General features: G+C 33.8%; 1 long non-coding RNA gene across 12 annotated transcripts in view; it reads left to right on the forward strand.

Annotated features, from left to right (window-relative positions):
* Positions 1-19073, forward strand: part of LOC148602247 (uncharacterized) — a 35144-nt gene continuing 16071 nt past the window's right edge. For 2 of the 12 annotated variants that reach the window (XR_015916297.1, XR_015916293.1), the window contains exon 1: positions 21-606. This is a non-coding gene — a long non-coding RNA (uncharacterized LOC148602247). The other 10 variants (XR_015916295.1, XR_015916299.1, XR_015916291.1 and 7 more) reach the window with 9 other exon arrangements.

The following is a 19073-nucleotide window of genomic DNA, read 5'->3' on the forward strand; positions in this document are numbered from 1 at the left end:
AAGGCCTTATCGTAATTCTAAAAATAAACATCTACATCGTTTCTCGAGGCCAGCTTACTGCTAAAACCTATATACGGGGCCAGCTTACGGCACCTATTTTTTGTTCATGCACAACAAGTCCGTAAGCTGCACTATGTACCTCGTGACCCCAAAAAGTTAGTGGGATGAACTGGACTGAGATATATCATTTATTGACGTCATATATAAGAAATGAACGGATCAGCTGGACCTAATTTAAGTTGTTTATATTTAAATAATCGTGTTGTTGGATCTGATCTACATGCGCACATGATGAGTACAGAAGAGAAAGGGGAAAATCCCACACCGTGTGTTTGAAGTTTAAGATGTTATTATAATTGTGATAAGTCTTATTCGAAGGAAATATCCTGCAGTAAAAAAAACGTCTGTTTCTTATCATAAAGCGTGTGCCGATCACGTTGGTGCCGATAATGGCGATATGGACTTGTAATATATACATGTATCCGTAATGAATCCAGTGACGGAATCTTGAATTCAGTTTTATTCAGCAAGATATAACATTTCACCAATATGGTGAAACAAAATGTGAATAGCAGAATGAAAGTTTATTGATGGTCATGCCTCAAGGTAAGCAAAACTGTTACAAGGTCAAGATCTAGGACATTCATTGTATACACAAAAAGTCAGTTAAAATGAGATTGAACAAAATCAGATACTGTTTACAATACTTAAACAATATTGATCTCAACTTCTGAGACAGTGGGATTAGCAAACAGAAGGGGTACATTGTACACAGGGCTGTCACTTTAACTGTGGAATATACTAGAAACATTATTGATCCAAGAAGAAATTGACCATTTAGAAATTATTGAAATAAAAGCATCATATATAGAGTGTGGTATGGAAAAAATATAATAGGTTGGTATGAGCGTCTTGACATTGAAGCTTAGCCATAGTCATTTGATAATCAACGGTAATTTGACATTATATTGGTGAAAAATGGACAAAAATTTCAAAAATCCCCGCACGTTAAAGAACCCTACTGTGGTATTCTCCTGGAGTAGGAACCATAGGGCTCCGCCACAGAAGGCTAAATTGCCTGACCCTACCCACCTCTCCCTATTTCCAGTGGCAATCAAAATTTGTTGGCCCCATTATCCTTGTCTCCCATCTCATTTTTCATTTCATTTCATGTTCATTTTATCATCCACCTCATGTTCATCACCTAAATATAACTGAAATATTGCTGCTCGGGCGTTAAACTCCAACAATCAATCAATCAATCAGTCAAAAATCGTAAGCATATACTGTAGTTTATCATACATGTATGTGCATGCACATGTATGACTTATGGATCTCACACAACCGAACCTTACTGGAATTTTGTTAGCTGTTAGTCTATAATCAATGAATGTTGGTACATTTGTAGCAATTGTGGATAGAGCCAGTCTGACTTCGGGATACATGTACTGTTCAAAATGTACCTGACCGACAAACTTGTCAGGGTATGTCCTGCATTGCAAATGGCCCTGACAAAGACCATAAGGCCAACAATTGTAGCCCATATTCTTTGTTTTTTTCTTTACATTTTATCGATACATGTATTTTATTTACATGTTATTCCTTTTTAACTTTTAAAAGTGGCTTTTGTTTACTTATACAATATTCTTATTTACAATGTACATTTAATTTGAGCCACTTCACAACATATATGTTATTTCAAACCTAAAGTAGGAGGTACACAATGTGAATATATATGTACATGTAATAAAGATTCTGTGAAAATTCATACATATTCTATTCAGTGGTGTAGGAGGATTAATGGATGAGTCCAACTTTCTGTAACAGAAGGAAGGAAGTATGGACAGAAGGACTGACACCCCTATCATTATGTACATAAACATGTACCCCCCACTCTGCAATCCAGGACTTGTTATTGCTAGAACATGTTTAAAATTGGTCCTTGAACCTGGGATTTATAAATACAATTGTATTGTGTTTGTTTTAATATGTTTAAAAGTAAACAGAAATTAATATGTGGCTCTTCATATCACCCTTGTCTTTAGGAAATAAATATCATAATGTACTGTAGAATTCAAAATTAAGGGAGTTTACTCTGTAAGCAGGTGCAGGTCCAAAGACTGGCGTGCTGGGTGTACACCCCCCTTGAATTGATAAGAAAAAAAATTTCACCACAAGTTTCACCGCACAATATTTTTGCCTTGCTTTGCGTGGCATTAAATTCAATTAACGCCCCCACTAAACTCAAATCTTGGATTAGCCCCTGGTAAGTGACACTAAAATACAACAGAAGCTGTTGGATTTTCAATGTGAATTATCTCTAAGATCAAACAGATTGGAATGAATGCGTATATAATTTATCATATAGACCTATTAAGTAACATAATAACAAAAAAATGTGTAGCCTTTTTTAGGATGTACAATGTATCAGGTTTTACAGAATTTGCATGATTCTTACAAAGACTACTACTTAAGACCTTTCTGGAACTTTTTATCTCATAATTTTTGACTTTATAAGTTGACAACTAATTTTGACTGATAGTACTGGCTACAACGGGGAGCTAGGTAAAGATTTACGCCTATTGACTGGTTTCATTATACATGTATTCAGTTTCGTAGTTTTAATTGGATATGCGCTCTGAAGATATGTGACAGACAATTATTATTATTAATGCAGTGCTTTCATTAAGAGCCGGTACCCGGTACTTTTACGCAGCTACGGTAGCGTCTGGCAGAATAAAATAAAAGCAAAAAAAAATCATGAGGAAAACTAGTAAATAAATATCTGAGATCGTTCTGTCTGTAGGTACCAGTATCGTATTGCATATCCCTAAGCGGGTGTACGTCAAAACATGGATGCTATAAAAATATAGTGCATTTTCTTTTTGCCTCTCGACAAACTAGTGTTTTGTCAAAAGATATGAACAATGACTTATAAAATAGAGCAAACATCACACTGTAAGATGGAGAACTTTTTTAAAAGAAAATCTAACATAATATCATAAAAATGTTCCACTGAAAAGGTTGGTTTGGTGAGTGCAAACGAAAGTGAATGTAGGGAAAATGGCTATTTATAGTTCAAGACTACTTTTCTGTCCGATCTTCATGGACTCACCCTATTTTCTTTGCGGGAAATTATTTTTTCACATGTCCTTAGAAATGCTACATAAGTGAAAGTTTTATTGAATCAATTTACATATTTTTTAAAAAAAATCCTAAAAATATGCACTTCACTATAGAAGTCTATGGGAAAAAAAATCCGATACTGAGACCTGTAGGCTATGTCTCCAAAATCGCGATCTTTAGTTTTTATTATTGTTTATATTGGTGTCTTCGTCGAGGTCTGCGTCGGAATCTAATCGGTAAAGCGCTTTAACATAGGACGATATAGAAAACATGTGGTGACTTAACCACCGATCATTTTTTGCTGAACAAAAAGCTTAACACAAGTAAAGATTCTATGAAAACGTGTAAAAAAATGCCGTTCGTAGTTGGAATTGCCCCATACCCGTCATTTTTCCCGATATTTGTTGTGATTTGTGCAGACGAGAGTAGGAAGTTTTAGTGTTGACAACGAGTCAACGTCGTGAAACAAACTTGTACAGAATATAATTTAAGAGACGACTATTCGATTCAGCGGGGAGGGGGAGTTTTTGTAAAAATATTCTGGCAACCCTAAGTTGAAAAAGAACATGTCTGGCCTTTGCTCAAAAGAATTTAAAAAAAATATTGGATCTGAGATTCAACACTGCTATACGCTAATCATTAAAAATGCCTAATTCCCTCACGTTTTACCGAATTTAAAAGAGAAATGCCTATTTTTTTCGGATTTACATATTAAATTCGATGTTCCGAGTTAAATTCGGACTTGTGCCGTCAAAATTAGTATAAAATAATTAAATTAGGCTATCAATTTAAAATTCGGATATATCCAATAAAATTTGGTGTGTACGATAAAATTAGGATACACAGCGTATTTAAATTCGAGGTTGTTCTCATTTAAACTGGAACTTGTTCCTAATTAAATTCGACGTTGTTCTCGGTTAAATTCGGTGATGTTCCAGTTAAATTTTCACTAATTTTGTTTAAAATGTGTCATAAATTTCTTTTGAAACCTAAATTTTTCACTAGTGTAGGTGGCGCTCTTCGTAAAGAGAAAATGCTAGTGCCCGGAGTAAATTCTTTAAAGACGCGGTAATTTGTAAAATTTAAACGTGAACAGGCTAACGTGAGTAATAAATTAGCGTACAATAAAAAAAAGAAGTATTTTTTATCATATATGATAATATTAATTAATTATTGAAAATAAATAAAAAGTAATAAGTAAAAAATACATTATAACGGGTATTTGTAATTTCAGCTCCTCATTTTTAAACATACGATTGTAAAAAAATATTTAACCATCTTTACGAAAATGCTCAACAAAAACATAATAGTCTGGCTATAAGGAATAATGTATTAATTCAGGACTTCAGTCCCAATAATAAAAAAACGAAAAACAAAAAACGAAAAAACACTCTATCTAAAGTCAGTGGTCACAACAAAATGTGAATTATTTGCATGTGAACGAAATAATGAATATTTATTAATAAATATATCATTTGATAGTCGGATCTAAATTACATTTCGAACATGAAGATTACATGCGTTGTCGCGCTAGGTATATCGCCACTTGTACAGGAAGTTAATATCAGACATCACCCCAGACATCGTATGTATGCGCCATCTATATAAAGACACCCACCAAATTTAAAACCAATTCATCAGTTGTGAGCCCTAGAAGTGAAAATTTAAAAAGGTGAATAGTGAAAAAGGCTCACAGAACAGGATATCGGAGAGAATCCAAAATCACTTACAACGTATGCCCTTTGTAGGTAAAGCCTAACACCAAATTTAAAAGCCCCGTGCAGGTCCGGGTGTCAAAAGAATAGGCATACAGCAGCGATAAGCTTGTCGTAAAAGGCGTTTAAATAGTGCTCAGAAACCTAGCCGGGGGCTAGGCGCTCTGCCTACAGAGCAACTGGGATGCGTGCCCCAGGTGGTGGAATGGGGTACCCCTGGCGTGTTACATGATGGGGTTGTGAGGCTGTAATACGGAAAACCTGACCGCAAACCATAGTGGTGCACCGTTTTGGGAAAGATGCCACGTTCATCGCACGTTAAAGAACCCTGCTGCGGTATTCGATAGGAGTAGGAACCTTTGAGTAGGCTAAATTACCCGACCCTACCCATCCCTCCCTTTTTCTAATGGCAATCTAAATTTGTCGACCCTTGTGTCCCATCCAATTTTTATTTCATCATCATTTCATGTTCATCGTCTGAATATAACTGAAATATTGCTGCTCGGACTTTACATCCCAACAATCAATCAATCGAAATTAAAAATCATTCAAGCCATATTGGGAGTTGACGATATTCGGCCTGCCGAAATGGTTCATTCCACCTATTCCAATATTTTGAAATTTAAGTTAAAAAAACAAAAATTTCATGTTGGAATAGGTGGAATTATTGTGTAAACATTGGACAAACAATCGGATTAGCTTGTAAAAACATTATTTAATTGGTGATGTTAATTACAGGTAAAAAGGTGACTTTTTTGGAAGAATGTTGGAATTAATATGTTTTGTAAATGACAGACGGACGGACGAGTTGTCCACTTGTTAAATTGGAGTATAAGTTGCACAAACGGTCGTTTACAATTGAATTGATTTCTATCGATGCAAGCAGGTGTGACAACAGATAGTGTTATTGTGTGTATTTTAAAAAAATATATATATCAAAATTGTTTTTTATTTTCATTTTGATTCTTAAAATTATTTACATTTATTTAAAAATATATATATTTAAGTAAACATTTTGTTGTTATAATAAATTTTCATTCATATTTCGTGAATTCAGTATGCCTTCGTTTGATTTAAAAAAAATATACTGTAACAGATCATTTTGAATACATGTAATCAATTTATCAGGTAATTGTAGAAAAAAACTTGCCAGCGACAAGATGGATGAACTACCTCCGAATTCTGTTTACAGTCAACTTGCAATCTAAACTGACTGAAGTACATGCACATTGTATATATCCATAAAAGTTGTATTTTACCTAATTCCAAAAGAAAATTTTTGTAGAATTAAAAGCTCCAGTAAACACCCATTAACCATGCCCGTATTCTATGTCGTATACTTGTTTTTTGATACAGTTTTTTTATTAAGTCATTAAATAAAAGATTGCAAACTGTGAAATGCGTTTGCAAATAATGGAAGTTGCTAGCTGACACTGTGCACAGATAAAAGAAGTCGCACGTGCTACCACACCAATCGAGTCACTTTCGCGATAAATGCAAGATGTTTATTAAACTCTCAATTTCCAAATTAATTCTATTAATCGCGTTTAATTACATCGGCTTTGTTTATTCTAAACACTCACATGTTTCACGCACTATAAAATACATTCTAAAGTGTTAGAAGAACGTTCCCTTGGCGAGCATACAGAACAAAAACCATGGTACATGGAAACCACTAAAAGAATAAAAGTATCACACACTTATTAGTAAGAATGTCTTGTGTCAAATATTGATCTACTTTTCTCTAAGAATTGTTATAATATACTGTATACCGAATAAACCAGTGATATGTGAAAGACCTCATTTATTTAAAACATTGCAAAATCAGGGGGAGGGTCATTTTACATTAAAAAGGGGGGGTGTCCGATCCAGATTTGTTTCACTCTTCGGTACGTTGACTTACTTTAGCGTGTATAATACTCTCAGACCCGCATAGGGTACATTTGTATGAGAGTGAGCCAGGAAATCAACACAGCCGCTTGGCTGTTACATGTAGTAGGACATATTTGCCTGAGTTCTTCGGTAAGGTTTCACGGAAGCTGGCTCTGCCAATATCTACTAATCAAGATCTCCGTACGGGGCGCTCATTACAGACCAAAAAATGTATACATGTCAAGTCTATAAAAACATATGGTATTAACAGCTTGTTTTTATTAAAAAAGATGATTTTTACCAAATGCCCATCATTTTGCTTTAAATAGATTAAATTCTCAATTATAAAGGGGATAAACACACTTAAATAAACATTAACAGTACCTACATGTGGATATATGTAATCACAAAATTATGTAACTTATGTGACATGGTTTTAATAATCTAAGTTTGAAGATTTATTTAAATGAGGAAAAAAATAAATGCATCCCCTACATCATTATTAACCTAGACCCCGCTTATTGGGTATTACATTTTGAAACCTATACAATATTTCGAATTTGCCGTAAACATGTACTGTATTTACGGACATGTAGATGCAATCGGATTGTGCGCTGTTTATATCATCCATAAAACCATAACAAGGGCCATTCTCGATTATTTTTTGTGTTCATATATCAAGTGTTTTATAAATATTTTTTAAAACATTGTTTTTTTTTTCTGATCTTGGGTTTTGTATACCCCGCCAGCCGAAGTAGCGAGGTATCATGCGAATCAGATAACTGGTTTGAAAGTATGCATAGTATTTTAAGTGCCATGCAATACAGGGTAAGTTCAATATGCAATCAATTCAGTTCCATTTTTGAAGAGTTGGTGCATATTCCCGAAGACACCGATAAATATTCATGCAATTGAGATATAGGTACATGTAGGTATGCAAATGATTAGCGGTTGAAATGCCATCAAGTATTTGTAATGGAATAAGCAGGAACGCAGCAGCAGGAACGGTTGGTATCGGGCCAATATTTTTTGTTTGATCCGCACGCCGTGTGTATGCTCTTTTCGCTGTATAATCTAGGTTTCAGCACTAAGCCACACCTCTATGTATATAGGTATACAATACATTATCATTCAAATGTGTACACGCAAATAATATTGATATTTACAAGTCAGAAAAATAACAATCACACTTAAATGCCACACTGACAATATTGTAACATGTTTAGCTATTTAAGTCCAAATTCGCATTTTGAAAAGACTGATTACATTGTACATCGATTTTTGAGACTCACAATCTTACAAAATATTGGTGACTCTGAAATGCTATAATAGTATCTAAAATGTATCCCCAGGTAACAATATATATGACCACCAAAGACTGCTTTTTTACCCCTTTAAATATAATTATTTTTGTTTCGGCAAGGATTTATATTTAACTCCTTGGTTTCGGAATAATCTATTCTACGCTACATTTTAAAAAAATCTTGATTCACTACCAATGGAACGGTTTCAATCTGCAGGCACGAATCCAAGGACGGGTGTACCGGATCTACGCTCCTCCATCTAAAATTAATTTTTTTTTCGTTTGTATATCATATCTTTATTTTTCATAAATATTACCTCCAGATATTGGGTTTATACAAAACTAGAAGTACCAAAATAATATAATTTGAAAAACGTTGACGCGAAATGAAACCATGATCAATTAAGGCCTAAATGACCTTTGTCCCCCATTTTTTAATCTCGTGTATATATTATCAGAAGTATGAACAATAGTACGAAGTACTAAAAAATGAAATAAAAAAATAGCATACATGTACAACAAACAAATAGGCTTGGATAGGTTTTTTCGGCAATTGGGGAAGGGGTACACAAGTTTCTTTCCTGCAATCCAGACAGTTAATGTCATAATATTTAAGTGGGTAGAACTCCTACCACAGTATTTAACTCATCAAAAAGTAATTAAGGGATTGGCTATGATAGCTGTTATTGAAACCATTCAGGAATTTGTGAAAATATGTGATGGTGTGATTTTGATATTATATTATTCTGTGTCAAATATTAATCACAATCCAAGTTTAGATACATGTACATCTAGAATAGTTATTAATTTATTTAGAGTTGATATAAATGATTATTGTTGGTTTCAGTCTGGCCATGGACAAACATTTATGACCACAGCATTAATGTGAATTAAACATATCTGACCCGTTTAAGTACAAAAAATAGTTTTTTGATTACTTGAAGTATGTTAAACGATCCACGGAAAACAGTGGCATAACGACTGTTTGAATTTTCGAGATATACACCTAGATTTATGCACGTACGCAGAATATACGAAACAATGCGAAGTGCATTAGGCCGTTAATTACATGTATATCACACTGTCAGTGCAGGGTGTTTACATTTATTTTACAAAACCGTATCCACAGACCCCTTGTGAATTCTCTTGACAGTCGTGTGTATTGCATAGCCGACCGTAAGTAGGTAATCAGGGCCCAGGGGCGAAGTCATTAATTAATGATTAAGATATTCCTTTTTTGTGTCATGGTTATATAAATACATCTAGGGAAATCATTTATTATCTAAACAAATATTCTATCGAATTATTATGTTGACAACTAACACAAAATTGAGGTTCAGCTTGAATTTAAGTACTCGAAATTTTAACGTTTGCCATCCGCCTCGGCGGGATGGCACATATAACGATGCATTCTACTTTCGTTTTACTATGAAGCCTGTAATTAAAGTGTTCATTTTTGGAAACTACTAAGATAATAGCAGTGTACAGTAAGCTAAAAAGGGGTTTTGTCTGTCTTTTTAAAACAAATTCTAATCCCGTGCGGACCCGGGTGTCAAAAGAATAGACGGCAGCAGCGTCAGGCTTGTTGTAAAAAGCAACCAAATAGTGCTTAGAACCTTGACCGGTGGCCGAGGCGCTCTGCCCACAGAGCAGTAGGGTTGTGTGTTCAAGTTGTACATGGGATAACCCTGGCATGTTACATTCTCAAATCGTTAAGCAAAAATACTGAAATCCCGACTGCACATCATAAAAGTGCAATTTGTTGGGAAAGATACCACGCTCATCGCACGTTACAGAACCCTGTGTGGTATTCAATCGGAGTAGGAATCTTTGCTCTCCGCCACAAGATGCTAAATTCACCGACCCTACCCACCACTCGCTATTTCCAGCAGCAATCAAAATTTTTATACCCTATTATCCTTGTATCCACCCCTTTTTTTGTTTGTTTTCATTTCATCATAATTTCATGTTTATTGTAACATCCATTTTATGTTCATCGCTTGGATATTCTTAAAGTTTATATTTAATTGCACACATCTTTAAATGACAAAAGATTATCTGAAAACGAATTGTTCGAAATCAACTTGATAGCGTGATCTTTGAAAATTTTATAAGATATTACTAAGACAGGATTTATAAAGGGTTAATCTTATCCGTGCACCGACAGTTTATACCGGCATCAATTAAATCTAAGCGTGTAGTTTACACACTTTAAGTAAAGTGGCTAACTATCAAAATCACTACATATTCTGTCCATCTGAAAATAGAAAAAAAAAATAACATACATGTATATGTTATTATATTATATACTTTACAGCGATTTAAAAAAATGATAAAATCAACGAGATACATATTTGAGTTGTTCCTTTGCTGAATGAGAAACTTTTACTGCCATAAAAAAGTTTTGTTACGCAACGGAAAACACTAACAAAAACGTGTTGTTTTTGTAAAGAAGTTGTAGTTCCCCAAACTTGTGGCGTGTTTGTGCATATCACACTTACAAAGCATAATTTGAATTGCCTTTTAATATTTTTTCCCAAAATCGTTGACAGTTGTGTAGAACAGCACAGCGGCTCATCCCTATCACATCGGAAGTTACTCCCCAAAGAAAACCTCGAGGTTGAAGACTCCGATTTTTCAACAAGCCATACACGATTAAGAACAGAATGTTTATTTCATTTATGTAATTAACAGGTAGTTAAAAGTGTTCATTTTTTAAAACTACTAAGATAATAGCATTGTACAGTAAGCTAAAAAGGGGGTTTTGTCTGTCTTTTTAAAACAAATTCTAGCCCCGTTCGGATCATAGTACGTGTCAAAAGAATAGACGGTAACAGCGCCAGGCTTGTCGCTAAAGCCGACTTAATAGTGCTTAGAACCTTGTGCATGGGGTAACACTGGCACGTTACATTCTGGGATCATTAGGCAAATATACGGATATCCCGACCGCACATCATACAAGTGCAACTTGTTGGGAAAGATACCACGCTCCTCGCACGTTACAGAACCCTGTGTGGGGGTCCGTCTAAACACCGCAAAGACCGATCTTAGTGCACTAAGACCATAAGAGTTGCACTAAGACCAATAAAAGAACCCCGTACAGGTCCGGATGTTAAAAGAATAGGCCTGCAGCAGCGCTAAGCTTGTCGGAAAAGGCGACTTAATAGTGCTCAGAAACCTAGCCGGGGGCTAGGGCGCTCTGCCCACAAAACAACTGGGATGTGTGCCCCAGGTGGTGGAATGGGGGTACCCCTGGCGTGTTACATGCTGGGGTTGTCAGGCTATAATACAGAAAACCTGACCGCAAACCATAATGGTGCACCGTGTTGGGAAAGATCCCACGTTCCTCGCACGTTAAAGAACCCTACTGTGGTATTCTTCCGGAGTAGGAACCATAGGGCTCCGCCACAGGAGGCTAAATTGCCCGACCCTACCACCTCTCCCTATTTTCAGTGGCAATCAAAATTTGTCGACCCCATTGCCCTTGTGTCCCATCCCTTTTTCATTTCATCATCATTTCATGTTCATTTTTATCATCAATTTCATGTTCATCGTCTGAATATAGGTGAAATATTGCTGCTCGGACGTTAAACCCCAACAAACAAACAAACAAAAAACAAACCATTAAAAGACAATTTTCACAAGTAAAAGTACTACCAGTGGAAATGACATGTAAAACTGCACGTAATGCTCTAAGTTAATTATAAAAAAGTAATTACATCGTCAGATTTTTAGACTTCTTTTGTACAAAGTTTTTCCGGCACGTCAGCCATTACGTGGGTAACATACCCTGACCTGGACTCTTTGATGTCTACAATTGGGTGTGGATATTTTTATTTTTTAGTTGAACATTGGTTCAAAATATTTAAAATCAGACGTGTAGACATCCGGTAGTGCCTAGGTTTTCATTTATTATTCAATTGTAGATAATTTATTCATTAAATATTTCATGTAATTTAAAATCGCAAGAGTAAAAATTGAGTTGAAATTAAAACAGGAAATGATGTGAAAATTGAAATCCCTTAAAAATTTATTCAACTTGAGCAATAAAAGTAAATGCATGCATTTTCATCAATTTGAAATAAAAAACAACATAAATATATATGAGAATTCGCTTGTTCCTATTTAAAATCAGCCATGCGGACATCCGGCAGTGACTATGTTTTCATTTACCAGTATTATAACTATATGGGGCAACCATCGATAATTTATTATTTCATGTACTTTAAAATCATAAAAGGATATCGTTTTTTTTCCGAACTGACAAGTGATTTTAATACATGTTATTACTTGAAGAAATGTAGATATGATAATTAATTGGATAGAGTAAAAAACCGAAACATGATCACAAGTGCCGAAGAACCCCTAGAATTAACAGTTAAATCTCAAGATATTATTATACTTTGGTCATTTACAATAACCAATTGGTTACATATTTATCTTATAGATTTTCTCAACAGTTTATAGCAATTTTCAAATAAATTTTAAATTTATCAGTATTTTGGCCTAAGAAAATCCGAGAGCGGAACTAAAGGCTTTATTTCACATGTGAAATTTAGAAATTTATTATACATGTACAGGGAAAATTCCATAATTTATTGTGATCTACATGTATATCATAAATACATTGACATCAATTTGTGTTTTACGTCTGTGTGTTTACCAACAGAAGTAAGTTCTAGAGATGAAATCGCTATGTACCCGTGGTCTTTGTCCCCACAAACAGAAAACTTTGCACAAATGATTAAATATCTAACTATTCGATGACTATTTCTATGTATAATTAGGTGCAACACATGCATTTTTAGATACCTAATTCGGTGGTGGTACTTTTATTTGAGAAAAACATCATATTATTGGTCTTAGTACAACTGTTATTGTCTTAGTGCACTAAGGCCGGTCTTTGTGGTGGTTAGACTGACCGCCTGTGTGGTATTCAATCGGAGTAAGAACCTTTGCGCTCCGCCACAGGATGCTAAATTACCCGATCCTACCCACCACTCCCTATTTCCTGTGGCAATCAAAATTTGTTGACCCAATTATCCTTGTATCACACCCCGTTTTTTTCTTTTTTCATTTCATCATAATTTCATGTTTATTGTAACATCCATTTTATGTTCATCGCTTGGATATTCTTAAAGTTTATATTTAATTGCACACATCTTTAAATGACAAAAGATTATCTGAAAACGAATTGTTCGAAATCAACTTGATAACGTGATCTTTGAAAATTTTATAAGATATTACTAAGACAGGATTTATAAAGGGTTAATCTTATCCGTGCACCGACAGTTTATACCAGCATCAATTAAATCTAAGCGTGTAGTTTACACACTTTAAGTAAAGTGGCTAACTATCAAAATCACTACATATTCTGTCCATCTGAAAATAGAAAAAAAATAACATACATGTATATGTTATTATATTATATACTTTACAGCGATTTAAAAAAAATATATAAAATCAACGAGATACATATTTGAGTTGTTCTTTTGCCGAATGAGAAACTCAAATTATTACTGCCATAAAAAAGTTTTTTTTACGCAACGGAAAATGATAACAAAAACATGCATTGTTTTTTGTAAAGAATCTGTAGTTCCCCAAACTTGTGGCGTGTTTTTGCATATCACACTTACAAAGCATAATTTGAATTGCCTTTTAATATTTTTTCCATAATCGTTGACAGTGCGGTAGAACAGCACAGCGGCTCATTCCTATCACATCGGAAGTTACCCCCTCCTCCTTTCCAAAGAAAACCCCGAGGTTGAAGACTCCGATTTTTTAACAAGTGATACATGATTAGGAAAAGGATGTTTATTTATCGCCCTGGAGCGTCAATCAATCGGCACGTAGTGTGTGCTCGCGTTGTGTATGTAAATGAACGTTTACAGCTCACCTGTCGGGTCTGTCAATAAACATAATATGTAGATATACATAGTGAAGAATGTTGTTTGAGTCGTGCGTAACAATGCTTTTCCTCCACAGCTTGCAGAAGAAGTTTGCTGAGACACTAACATAGCTGTACACAGCACATGTGGTTGCACTGCAGGGTAAGAAACTGATGGACGCTGTAAAATGCTACCACAGTGGAGACGATTATGGGCTTCTGTTAAATTGAATTAACTGTTTTTTTGTTTTGTTTTGTTTTTTTTTTTTGGTTGTTTTTGTCTTCTTTTTTTATTTTATATTCATAAAACTTGAAATAACTTGTAATTGATTAATAAATCCTATAATGTTTGCTCCTGAGCTAGTGAGTTTTTGTATGTTGTGTCACTCATCTAATTTCCCTTTTTATTCTTAAAATGAAATTTGTCATTGTGAAAAGCTAGGATTTAAAATTTATTACATAGTATTCGCTTGAGAATATATGCATGTACAATGTACGTATTGACCATAGAGTAGTGACCTCAAGTAGTAAAGCTATACAATGTATTATATACAGTCCTTGATACAGTCCTATAAGATGAAAAGGTATTGCGGTTACTGAAGTACGTGTTTACAAAATTATTTTTTAAGTAAAACTGAAATATTTGTTTGAGAATATACTTTGTAAAGTTAATTTCAGACGTTGAATTGTAATTATAAGGTCATCCAGATTTCCTTTTTACAGTTTGGTTGAATATTATAATTTTCTTTAGTACCGCACAATCATAGACCTGTAACTATAGGTCTATGGCACTACCCGTGGAGACATGTAATGCAGTAGGTAGCTGTCGAATACTAGTAAATAAAATTATTAGAAACAACGTGTGCATGCAAAAATCTATAGAATGTATAAGAGTCATAAAATTTTTCCAGTCTTGTATAATACCGATTTTTTTCTTCGAAAGACCATCAGTTAGGAATCTATGGACCCGACCGCAGTTGACACTTTTAATGTGCACAATGTATTCGTAATAGATAAATAAGCTAAAAATCGCACGTACAGTACTAGTGTACAGCCGAATCTGTCCGAATCTGCTTAAAAATATGATAATGACATACAGAAAATCGGAATTTCACATGGTTGTCTTACTGTAAAAAACAAAAAACAAACTAACAAAAAACCAATACACATCCAAAAATACAGCATCAACCTTTCTATCTACTGGCCCGAGACAATTAAGCAATGACACCAGCATTTTAAAATCTAGCAAGTGATATTATAATTATATAAGAGGATGGAATTCCACATTCGTCTATACTCTGCTCTCATGCGTATAGTTCCAAGTTAAAACATTTTATTCCTTGAGAAATACCCGTTAACTACCCGGCTCCTATAAAGCTGTTTTAATTTACAACGGCATAAAGTCTATACTTTTTTGTAGTGGTGATATCTATTGTTCATAATTTTATATTTCATTGTTACACCACAAAAATTCTTGTTGTTGTACATTGAATCCAACACCTTTTAGCATGTTCACGTTTTAATTTTACAGATTACCGCGTCTTTAAAGCATTTTCTCCGGGCACTAGCATTTTGTCTTTACAAAGAGCGCCACCTACACTCGTGAAAAATTTAGGTTTCAAAAGAAATTAATGACACACTTTAAACAAAATTAGTGAAAATTTAACTGGAACATCACCGAATTTAACCGAGAACAATGTCGAATTTAATTAGAAACAAGTTCGAATTTAAATGGGAACAACCTCGAATTTAAATACGTTGTGTATCCTAATTTTATCGTACACACCGAATTTTATCGGGAATATCCGAATTTTAAATCAATAGCCTAATTAAATTATTTTATACTAATTTTAACGGCACAAGTCCGAATTTAACTCGGAACATCGAATTTAATATGTAAATCCAAAAAATTAGGCATTTCTCTTGTGTTGGCTAGCAAATGGGCGTGGAAATATATAAGTAAATGCGTAACATCTTTAATGACAACAACCAGAGAGTCCAGAGATTCCAGAGAGTACATTTCATTAGCTGAACAAAAATATAGATGATGTTGACGATGTTGACGATTTACTGAAAATAGAAAAATGAAATACAATGTACCTATGTCGTCAACCAAGAAAATAACCAATCAAAAAACAAAAAAATACAAACACAATAGTAATACAATATCAATAGAAAATCAATAGAAAATAACACAAAAGCATGAAAATACAATATGTAAAAAGAACTTAATTAAGATTTAATTAATTAAATCGCTATTAAGCTTCACTGAGAAAATAATTTATCGATTGGCACCTAACATACAGTGAAAAATTGCGGTGCACTCGAAAACCAATCTGCCTATCATTAAAATTAAAGTCAATAAACCTACAAAAGTAATATCTAATTATCAAAATGTATGTAATTAACCATCGGAAGTATATTTATACAAAGATAAAGTAAAAACTCACCAAATTAATAATATTTCCACCAAATGAACACAGAAAAACAATCGTGAAATTACAACGGAAGTACTCGAAATAGTAAACAATAACACTGGATGGAAAAGTGATAGTCGAAAATGATGATTAATGATATTTGGTTTAACGGTGGCATTGAACTCTACATCTCTTTTAAATTCGGTAAAATGTGAGGAAATTAGGCATTTTTAATGATCAGTGATATATTAGAAAATAAATGCATTGTAATGTTTAAAAAATTCTGACCATCTTAAAGTCAACCAGACTAAAACTGCCAGCCTTGTTCTTTTTAAGAAGCAAAGAATTTTTTATCAGACTATGATTTTTAGACCAACATTTCATAATAAGACACATGCAATTGCTCTACATGTCACAGTAATAATTATTGGCAATAAACAACAATGAAGTTTTATTATGAAGAATTTTAATTTAATCAGCACCAGGAACCACCACATGTTATGGAATTTCATTAAATGTTTAGTTTTGTTCCTATGCTTTTATTTGCATGTGTTAGTGTTTAAATTTTGCAACAAGTAAATAAAAGCCTGAGAACAAAGTATGACATTTATCAGAATTTCATATAAAATGGCATAGTATTAAACAGCCAACAAAGTTTATCAGCATTAGTCTGGTGGGAATCATGGGGAGCTCCTGGATTTTTGGGTTTTGAGACTAAATCAGTTACGATTCATCATATATCTTGATTTCAAATTTGTGTGTTTTAATTGAATCAAATATTGCAGACATAATCCCATATTTTCAAGCCAACATTTAACAAGAAAGGCTTACATCCAGGAGCTTCCGGGGGGGGGGGCTTTGCTACACCCCACCCCCAGACTCCCTACGAAGGGTTGCCGTGGACCCACTGGGGCCTTAAGCGGCCCCAGACCCCTTGCTGAATTTATTTGGTAACTTCTACTTTCTTTAAAGAACCTCCGGCTTGAAAAATTAATGAAACCCCTGATGGTTATATATCTCTATAGACTGAGATATATATGTACATGTACATGGATGAATTGTTTCTTTTACTTTTCAATCAAATTTCTTAGAACTGCCAGACTATGAAACTGTCAGACCATCGACCTGTTGGAATAAAGAACTGTCAGACCATTGGTACAGCCCATTTTATTTAATTGTATTTAAGATGTGAATTCAAAAAAACATTTTTTAGATAACCATCTGTAATCAAAAGATAGAAGAATTTAATTTATGAATATGATTATGCATAACCAAGTTGATTTATTTAAACAATTAAGGAAATAGGTACTTCATGATTGTGGCACTGGATACAAAACATATTTTAGTAATTCATTCATTTACATTGTACATGTAAGCACAGGGTTTTAATCTTGTTTCTTTTTTATTTATAGTTGCAATCTACATGTATTGCTGAAGCTATAAAAGACATTTTGACATATCCGACTTCTTTAGAATTACATAAAGGGCATTGCCTATCCTGATATAGTACATTATGCCAGCATAGTACTATCAAAATACAACTGTGCGTTGACCTTTGAAATGCCAAAGTCTTAGAATATAATTTCAGCAAGAAAGCCTAATGAAGGAAACACTCAAACGACATGCACAAGTTTTAAATTCCATGACACAACAGATTATGAAAGCAACGTATGAATATATACATGTATGTTGCAGCATAACAATGGGGATAACTGAAGTCTTACAAGTAGTAGAGAAGTGCACGTACAAATGCAATTATACATGAACATATAGGTAAACAGTTTGCCTGAACCCATATTATTGTACATTATTACATGCATGAATGTTCATGAATAATACATTAATACTCCTTTGTGTACATGTACATCTGGTTTTCATTTTTAAGACAGGAACAATAAAAATAACGAAGGTATGAAAAAATATTGTGTTGATCGTTCTTTTACTTCTTAGACTAGTAAGGGCAATATACACAGTACAAAGAAATTGTAGTATTTTCATTAATAATTTAAATAGGAGGGAAAAAATGATATTCAGTTCTTTATGCAGAAATTGCATTGTAAGAAATATATGTACATGTATGTGGCTATGTTTCCTGGCTGCAAGGCTTTAATTTAAAACATGGAATTGTACATACAATGTATCAGTACATGTACTGGTATATAATTTTAAGTTATCAATTGAATTATATGTATGGAATGTACATAAGAAATTACTGAAAAACTTGAAAAGGTTAGTATTGTCAGTATAGGAAAATAAATACTTCTGTTTTTCCTATACCTGAATGCAGGGTAGGAAACTCATTAAAATTCTAGCCAGTCCTGAATACAATTTTTCAATATATTTACTATATGGCTTTATAGATTTTTGTTGAAATGGTCACCCTTGTCAAAAAAGTCTCGGGCTGGCGGACAGGCTACTATTTCTTACCCTGCTAAATGGTATTTTTTTAATTTTTCAACACATGCAATGCAACATCTTAATAAGTGTATTATTATGGAAAAAAATAACCGGATAACTTTCTGCGGACACCCCTTCATGGCGTAAATACACACTTTACACCTGCATGACTTTATATGGAAGTTTTCAATGTAGGTGCACACTTTTTATGTATATTTGAATGTAAGTATCACACACTGAATGTATTTTTGCCCCTTTCAATTGATATTTTATCTACAAATAATGTTTTTATGCAGTTCTTGAGGATTTTGAGAAAAACAGTTATTTCCCTTTACATATGGTAACTTAATATCATT

Source organism: Perna viridis, chromosome 11 (genome assembly GCF_037379345.1).
Source record: "Perna viridis isolate PV_CMFRI_1.1 ecotype Kerala chromosome 11, ASM3737934v1, whole genome shotgun sequence".
Taxonomy (NCBI): domain Eukaryota; kingdom Metazoa; phylum Mollusca; class Bivalvia; order Mytilida; family Mytilidae; genus Perna; species Perna viridis.